The following is a 9870-nucleotide window of genomic DNA, read 5'->3' as shown; positions in this document are numbered from 1 at the left end:
TTTACCCCAAAGATACAGACGTAGTGAAGAGAAGGGCTATATGCACCCCAATGTTCATAGCGGCATTGTCCACAATAGCTAAATCGTGGAAGGAGCCGAGATACCCTTCAACAGATGACTGGATTAAGAAGATGTGGTCCATAAATACAATGGAATATTACTCAGCTATCAGAAAGAACGATTTCTCAACATTTGCTGCAACACGGACAGGACTGGAGGAGATAATGCTAAGTGAAATAAGTCAAGGAGAGAAAGACAATTATCATACGGTTTCTCTCATCTATGGAACCTAAGAACTAGGAAGATCGGTAGGAGAAGAAGGGGATAAAGAAGGGGGGGTAATCAAGGGGGAATGAAGCATGAGAGACTATGGACTCTGGGAAACAAACTGAGGGCGTCAGAGGGTAGGGGGTGGGGGAATGGGATAGGCTGGTAATGGGTAGTAAGGGGGGCACGTATTGCATGGTGCACTGGGTGTTATATGCAACTAATGAATCATGGGACTTTACATCAGAAACCAGGGATATACTGTATGGTGACTATCATAATACAATAAAAAATATTATTATGGAAAAAGAAAAGAATAATGAAATATGTGAGTGAGAAAGTGGCATGCAGAATATAGAGCTCACCTCATTGTTTTCCTTCTTTCCTGAATGTTGGCCTTGTAAGGCTTGGCTGTCTTGAAAATTCTTCAACTTCAAAAAGATGCACTTTGTACATTACCAGCATTTTTAACTATACGCACAGGAGCGTTTTGGGCTGCTATCAGCTATTCATCATTACTAGAAGACGGAAGTTTTCATACTTTTCAATTTGATAGGTCTTCAATCACTTATCTTTTTTTTCCTGGTTTCATGCTACATTTGTTTCATACTTTTTTCTTGATCATGTACACTGTTGGTAATATATCTTGGTGTGAATTAGAGCTAAAATCTAGGTTTTATTGCCATTTGTCCTGGTCAGTTTTAAGGGAGAAACCTTAGGAAGGAAAGTACAAGAACCACAAAACCATGTTGATCACTCCAGTTTGCATTACTTTTCCAGGTAACCTCTGGTCATTGTTGTATCTTTAAGTTCTTAAGGAGGAGCAACATTGGATGGAATCTGTTTTATGTTTTAACTCACAAGCCTTGGGGCCTGTGAATGGAGAAGCAAGAGAAAGTAGGTGTTTGTGCCAACATTCATTTTCAGCAATACTTTTTTCCAGCAAAGTTTGTTCTTTATCTTGATTTTATCCTGATGATTAGGATACCCCTAATTGTTACTGCTGATTTATAGTAAAAGAACCAACAATAATGTTCTCAATATTTGGGAAAGACAAAAAAATTGTTGAAAATTGTGCCCTATGCTGAAGTTACCCACCCTCCACACACATCAGGTTAAGATAGTCCTCAGTGTCCCTGATTGTTTCTCAAGTTGTCTCTCTATTCCCATCCTCCTACCCTTCCCTCTCCTCTTCCCCATCCCCTGGTGTGTGTTAGTTCCTGGAATCTTCACTTGTCACTTTAATAGTTTTTCCAGAGTTTATTTTGGGAGAGGTAGCTGGCATCCCAAACTACTTTGTAATATTAACAAACAGGAAATTGCATTTAGCCATAATATGTTTTACTCCCTCAGCCACAGTTTCATGTTAGTACTCCCAACCCCTAAATGACACTCTGTTTCCATAAGTGCTTATTAATGATACTATATACTTTAAATTTTTTTAATGAGGAATAATTTACATATAATATATATAGTACATCCATTTAGGGGTAAAATTTTATTAATTTTGACAATGATTTTCTTTTTTTTATAATAATATTTTTTTATTATGTTAGTCACCATACAGTACATCCCTGGTTTCTGATGTAAAGTTCGATGATTCATTAGTTGCATATAACACCCAGTGACAATGATATTCTTGTCTTGAAGTTTATTTTATCTTATATTAATATAGCCACTCCAGCCTTTTTATGCTTATTGTTTGCATAAATTATTTTTTCTTCCATTTACTTTCAATCTCTCTGTGTCCTTATATTTAAAATACATTTCCTGTAGGTGGCATTTAGTTGGGTCTTGCATTTTATCCATTATGATATTATGTGCCTTTTAATTAGAGTGTTGATACTCCAATAGATTTAATGTAATCATTGATACTGATTTACATCTGCTATTTTTTTTGTCTCATCTGTCTTTTTCTTCTTTTTTTTCCCTTTACCATATTTTTTGGAATTATTTAATTACTTTTAGGAAATCAATTATAATTTATGTATTGGCTTATTTCTATACTTCTTTGCATTTTTTGGTTATTTCTCTGGGAATTATAATATATATTCATAGTTTTTTATAGTCATATAGAATTAACATTGTTTTACTTCATTTGAAATGTAAATACCTTACAACTGTATACATATATTTACAAACACACACCCCACTGCCATTCTTTGTTATACTTTTCATCTGTATTATATTTATATATTATGACTAACTTAAGGCAGTATTATAATTTTTAATCAATCAGATTTTAAAGAAATTAAGAGCTACAACATCCTTTCATGATAAAAACCCTTTACAGACTGGGTACAGAAGGAGCAGACTTCAACATAATAAAGGCCATATATGACAAACCCATATCTTACATTATACTCAATGGAGAGAAATGGAAAGCATTTTCTCTAAGGTCAGGAACAAAGCAAAGATACCCACTCTCACCACTCCTATTCAATATAGTACCAGAAGTCCTGGCTAGAGCAGTTAGGCGAGACAAAGAAATAAAAGGCATCCAAATTGGAAAAGAAGTAAAATTATCATTATTTGCTGATAATATGACCTGTATATAGAAAATCCCAAAGAATCCTTTTAAAAACTGTTGGAATTAATCAATGATTTCAGTGAAGTGGCAGAATACAAAATCACCATACAGAAATCAATTGCATTCCTTTATACTAATGATGAAGCATCTGAAAAAGAAAGAAAGAAACCATCCCATTCACAATGGCATCAAAACGATAAAATACTTAGGAATAAATCTAACCAAGGAAGTGAAAGTTCTGTACAATGAAAACTACAAAACTTTGCTGAATGAAATAAAAGACACAAACAAGTGGAAAGATATCTGTTCGTGGATCAGAAGAGTTAATATTGTTAAAATAGCACTGGGTGTTATATGCAAGTAATGAATCGTGGAACTTTACATCAAAAACTAGGGAGGTACTGTATGGTGACTAACATAATATAATTTAAAAAATTATTTAAAAAATAAAATGGCTGTATTACCCAAAGTTACCTACAGATTCAATGTAACACCTACCAAAAACAAAGGCATTCTTCACAGAAATAGAAGAAACGATCCTAGAATTTCTCATGGAACCACAAAAGTAGCCAAAGTAATCTTGAGAAAAAAAGAACAAAGCCAGAGGTATCATGCTTCCAGATTTAAAACTATACTGCAAAGCCATAGTAATAAAAATAGTATGATCCTGGCACAAAAAATAAACACATTTATTAATGGAACAGAACAGAGAGCTCAGAATTAATTCCTGGTATATATGGCTAACTAATACTTGACAACAGAAACAAGAACACTCAATGGGGAAGGATAGTCTCTTCAACAAATGGTGCAGGGAAAACTAGAAAAACACCTGCAAAATAATGAAATTGGACCCCTATCTCACACCACTCACAAAAATTAACTTGAAACGGATTGAAGACTTAAACATAAGATCTGACACCATTAAATTTCTAGAAGTAATTTTAGGGAAGAAGCTCATCAGTTTTGGTCTTGGCAGTAATTTTTTTGGGCATGACACCAAAAGCACAAGCAACAAAAGAAAAAACAGACGGGACTACATCAAACTCAAAAGCTTCTTTGCAGTGGAAGAAACAATTGATAAAATGAAAGGACAACCTACAGAATGGGAGAAAATGTTTGCAAACCATATATCAGATAAGGGGTTACTATCCAAAATATATGAAGAACTCAGTCAACTCAATAAAACAATCTATTTAAAAATAGGCAGAAGAACTTAATAGACATTTCTCCAAAGAGGATATCAAAATAGCCAATGGATACATGAAAAGATGTTCAGCATCACTAATCATCAGGGAAATGCAAATCAAAACCACAATGAGATATCACCACACACCTGTTAGAATGGCTGTTATCAAGAAGATGAAAACAACAGGTGTTAAGGAGGATGTGGTGGGAATGTGAATTGGTCCAACCACTATGGAAAACAATATGAAGTTTCCTCACAAAATTAAAAATAGGTTTATCATACCCAGCAATTGCACTTCTGGGTATATACCCAAAGAAAATAAAAACAGGATTTCAACAAGATCTATTATGCACTCCTGCGTTTTATTGCAGCATTATTCACAAATGACCAAGGTACAACCCAAAAGCCCATCAACAGAAAAGTAGATAGAAATATGTGGGGCATATATACAATGCAATCCTATTCAGCTATAAGAAAAGAGGATATCCTCTTATTCGTGACAAAATGAATGGACTTTAAGCACATTATGCTAAGCAAGATAAGTTAGAGAGAAAGATAAGTACTGTACTATATCATTGATATGTAGGATCTAAGAGTTAAACCTGTAAAAAAAACAGAGTAAAATGGTGGTTACCAGGGGATGAAGGGCAGGGATCAGAGTGATGACGTTTAAGGCTACAAACTTGTAATAAGTAATAAATAGCCATAGAGATCTAATGCATAGAATAATGAATATAGGCAGTAATATTGTCCTATAATTATGTAATGTGATAAATATTGCTATATCAACATATTACAATATACAAATGTATTAACATAATATGCTGTGTATCTTAAATGTACAGAATGCTACACATCAAATTCATCTAATGAAAAAAAATTAAAAGCAAAAATATTCTTTAATATTTACCCATATATTTACCATTTCCAATGTTATTCATTTATGAAGATCCAGGAATTTCCCTTTGGTCCTTTCCCTTCAGTATAAAGAGCTTTCTTTGATATCTCTTGTCATGTGAGTTTGGTGACAATGTTGTCTTTAATAAATTTTTCTTTTTCTTTTTTAATTTTTTTGAAAGAGGACTTTTTTATTATTTAAATCCAATTAGCCAAGATATAGTACATTATTAGTTTTTGATATAATGTTCAATTTATTTATTTATTTGAGAGAAAGAGAGCATAAGGGGGAGGGGCAGAAGGAGAGGGAGTCTGATGTGGGGCTTGATCCCAGGACCCTGGGATCATGACCTGAGCCCAAGGCAAACATTTAACCAACTGAGCCACCCAGGTGTCCCATTTTCGTTTTTCTTAAAATGTCTTTATTTCATCTCCAATTCTTGAATGATATTTTTCTGGAGATAGAATTTTGGATTGCCTTTCTCTGGTACATTAAATATACTGTTCCACTGTGATCTGGCCTCATAGTTTCTGATGAAAAATCAGTGTAAATGTGAATCATTATTTTGCTGTATATAGTTTACTGTTTTTCTCAGACTGCATTTAAGATCTTTTCTTTATCTTTGGTGTTTTATAGTTTGGCTATGGAGTACTTATACATGGATTCCTTTAGTTTGTTTGCAAGTTTGCTAAGCTTATTGAACTTCTAAATTTACGTCCTTCACCAGTATTGGGAAGTTTTTTTGCCATTACTTCTACAAATATTTTTTCTGCCTCATTCTTTCTCTTCTCTCTCTCTCTCTCTGGGATTCTAAGTGTGTTAGAACTTATAAAATTGTTCCACGGGTCTTTGAGGCTGTACCTTTTTTGTTGTTCAAATTTATTTTCTCTTTTCAGATTAGATTTACTCTGTTCATTTGTCTTCAAGTCCATTGACTCTTTCATCTGTCATTTTTATTCTGCCATTAAGCTCATTCAGTGAATTTAAAATTTTTCTCGTAGTTTCTGTTCTAAAATTTCTGAAATATTAAGTCAAGCAGAGAAAGACAATTATCATATGGTTTCTCTCATCTATGGAACATAAGTAGGAAGATCGGTTGGAGAAGAAAGGGATAAAGAAAGCGGGGTAATCAGAAGGGGGAATGAAGCATGAGAGACTATGGACTCTCAGAAACAAACTGAGGGCTTCAGAGGGGAGAAGGTGGGGGAATGAGATAGGCTGGTGATGGGTAGTAAGGAGGGCACGTATTGCATGGTGCACTGGGTGTTATACGCAACTAATGAATCATGGAACTTTACATCAAAAACCAGGGATGTACTGTATGGTGACTAACATAATATAATAAAAAAATATTATTATAACAAAAAAAATAAAATTTCTGAAATTTTTTTGCATTTTAAATTTTTTTCTGCTGAGATTTCTTATTTTGTCATTTATTAATAGCATATTTTCCTTTATCTCACTGAATGTAATTATAATAGCTCCTTTAAGGTGTTTGATAATCCCAGCATCTTGACCATCTCAGGCTTGGCATCTGTTGATTGTCTTTTTCCTTGAGACTAAGTAACATTTTCCAGCCTCATGAGATTCAGATCAAATAACTTTGGATTTAAAAAAATAATAACAACTTTGGATTGTGTCCTAGAAATGGTGAATGTTATGTTGTGGAGAATCCGGATCCTCTTACATTGTTCCTAAGAGTGTTGAGGTTTTGGTTTTAGCAAACAGTTAATTTGGCTAGATGCAAACTGCATGCTGTTATGCCTGTGGCGGATAGTGTCTCAGAATTTGGTTCAGTTATCTAAGTCTCAGGTACAAACTGCTTTCCATTTGCCCCAAGCCGGCCTGGTTCAGGAGCCAGCCAGAGACTTGATCTATATTTAAACAGATCTGTATTTAAACAGGGTTACCCTTACCAAGCTGTCTCCCTATTAGTGTTTTCTTTTCCCTTTCTAGTGCCCTGGTTACCCAGGATCTTTTGCTGCTTCCTTTAGCCATAAAGATTACTGGCTTTTTGTTAGAGTTTTGGGAGCTATGAAGACTGCAGCTTCCATTAAGGCAAAATCTTTTTTAGGGGCGCCTGGGTGGCACAGCGGTTAAGCGTCTGCCTTCGGCTCAAGGCGTGATCCCAGCGTTGTGGGATTGAGCCCCTCATCAGGCTCCTCTGCTGTGAGCCTGCTTCTTCCTCTCCCACCCCCCTGCTTGTGTTCCCTCTCTCGCTGGCTGTCTCTATCTCTGTCAAATAAATAAATAAATAAATAAATAAATAAATAAATAAATAAAAAAAAATCTTTTTTAGAAAAGTGGGGGAAGATGTTGCTTACTTCATGTTAATTGCTTCACATTTGACTCCCTTCCAAAATCTGCTTGCCTTCATTCAATGCCCCGAACTCTCAGATATAGTTGGGGTGTTTTTGTATTTCAACCAGAGTGGATAGCTGTGGTTTGTGGTAGGATTAGTTTGTTAGATAGTCACTCTTTTCTTTGGGAAGTGAAACTTCAATACTGTATTCCTTCCTGAGAGAATGGAATGAGTTAGAGCTGTGATCTGCCAATCCCTGAAACCTGACATCCTGTGTTTATAATATAATGAACCTTTCACAAAATTATCTTTCTTGTTAACCCGTTCTAAGTCTAGAGACAAAAATACGCTTTGCCTGGCAGTCTGAGAGGTAATCAGTGTAAATAGATGAACATTTTACCTTCAGGTAATTTCTCTTATGCTGAAGTCTCATACCTGTTACTCTGCCATGGTCATGCACACCTTTTGGTTTACTTTTTATTTAAATACTTTCTAGAAGACATACAAAAGGAGAACAGACACATAAAAATGCTCAATATCATTAATCATCAGGGAAATGCAAATCAAAATTGCAATGAGATATCACCTCACACCTATCAGAATGGCTGAAATCAAAATGACAAGAAATAACAAGTGTTGGGGAGGATGTGAAGAATAAGGAACCCTTGCACACTGTTGGTGGGAATGTAAATTGGTACAGCCACCATGGAAAACAGTGTAGACTTTCCTCAAAAAATTAAAAATAGAAATACCATATGATCGAATAATTCCACTATTGGGTAGGAGTGCAAGTTGGTACAGCCACTTTGTAAAACGGTGTGGAGGTTCCTCAAAAAGTTAAAAATAAAGCTATCCAATGACCCAGCAATTGCACTACTGGGTATTTACCCCAAAGATACAGATGTAGTGAAAAGAAGGGCCAAATGCCCCCCGATGTTCATAGCAGCATTATCCACAACAGCCAAACTGTGGAAGGAGCCGAGATGCCCTTCAACAGACAAATGGATAAAGAAAATGTGGTCCATATATACAATGGAATATTACTCAGCCATCAGAAAGGATGATTACCCACCATTTGCAGCAACATGGATGGGTCTGGAGGAGATTATGCTAAGTGAAATAAGTTAAACAGAGAAAGACAATCATCATATGGTTTCACGTATATGTGGAACATAAAGAATAGCATGGAAGACATTAGGAGAAGGAAGGGAAAAATGGAAGGGGGGAATCAGAGGGGAAGATGAACCATGGGAGACTATGGACTCTGGGAAACAAACTGAGGGCTTTAGAAGGGAGGAGAGTGGGGGGATGGGTTAGCCTGGTGATGGGTATTAAGGAGGGCACGTGTTGTAATGAGCACTGGGTGTTATATGCAAACAATGAATCATGGAACACTACATCAAAAACTAATAATGTGCTGTATGGTGACTAACATAACATAATAAAAAAATTTTTTAAAAACAAACCAAACACTAATTTTGTTTAGGAAACAAAAACACTATTTCAAAAAGATATATACATCCTGTATTTATTGCAGCATTAATTACAATAGCCAAGATATGGAAACAGCCTAAGTGTCCATGGATAGACAGATGGATAAGGAAGATGTGTACACACACACAGACACACACACACGTGCATGCACACAGGAATATTACAAAGCCCCCTGTGACCCCCCTCCTGCTGAAATCACCATTATATTGACTTTTGTGATAATCATTTCCTTCTTCTTTTTCTCTATGATTTTCTTTGTGAGGATTTTGTGAGCTTTTCATTTATTTCGTTCATTCTAAAATAATTATCATTTATTACACATCATACATTATTATGAATTCTAGAGATGCAGCTGTAAGTGAAATAGACACAATACTTTCCTTTATGAACTTTACACCCTAGCGATAGGACTTCCATTTTGTGGTGAATTTTATTAAAGTACTTCCCAGAGAATCTACAAAAAGATTTATTGAGTAGCATCATACCTATAGACCATTAATATAGTTTCTTTTTACTTGTCTTATTCTCGTAATCATTTATCAAACACTGTATACTTAAAAGAACTGTTTTATGCCTTAGAAAGTAACAATAAGCCAAAACTGACAAAAGTCCCAGCCCTTATAAACATGTTGGTAAAGGAATCTGGTTTTCTTTCTTAAAGACAATTTACAGATAAGGAATGTGTCCCCCAGCTCTTTCAGCTTATTTTAGCAATATCAGTTGAATCTGTCATATGAGTGTTAAGCTAAATCGTTATCTGCTATGGTATAAATGTTTATGTCCTCCCCAAATCCATATGTTGAAAATCTAATGTTTGATGTGACAGTATTAGGAAGTGGGGCCTTGTGGGAGGTGCTTAGGTCATGAAGGTAGAACCCTATGAATGGACTTAGTGCTCTTATAAAAGCACTTATAAAAGAGACCCCGGTGAGCTCCCCGGAACCTTCTACCATGTGAAGACACAGTGAGAAGGTCCGCAGTCTGCAGTTCAGAAGAGGGCCTTCACCAGAACCTGAATAAGCTGGCACCCTGACCTTGAATTTCCAGCCTCCAGAACTGTAAGAAGTAGATTTCTATTGTATATAAGCCATCCAATCTATGGTATTTTATTATAGCAGCCCAGAAGGCTAAGAAATTATCTTATCACGTTAAAAAAAATGCCTTTTTATTATTCTTCTTCTCCCTAACCATTG

The 9870-nt window shown here is 35.4% G+C and overlaps 1 protein-coding gene across 1 annotated transcript in view; it reads left to right on the top strand.

Moving 5' to 3' along the window:
- DOCK3 (dedicator of cytokinesis 3) overlaps positions 1-9870 on the top strand; it is a gene marked incomplete at its 5' end in the record, with an annotated part of 534371 nt that overhangs the window by 263692 nt on the left and 260809 nt on the right. The gene's annotated exons all lie outside the window — the stretch shown is intronic.

This window comes from Ursus maritimus, unplaced genomic scaffold (assembly GCF_017311325.1).
Source record: "Ursus maritimus isolate PB19 unplaced genomic scaffold, ASM1731132v1 scaffold_14, whole genome shotgun sequence".
In the NCBI taxonomy this organism is placed as follows: domain Eukaryota; kingdom Metazoa; phylum Chordata; class Mammalia; order Carnivora; family Ursidae; genus Ursus; species Ursus maritimus.
This window is presented reverse-complemented; position numbering and strand designations above follow the sequence as displayed.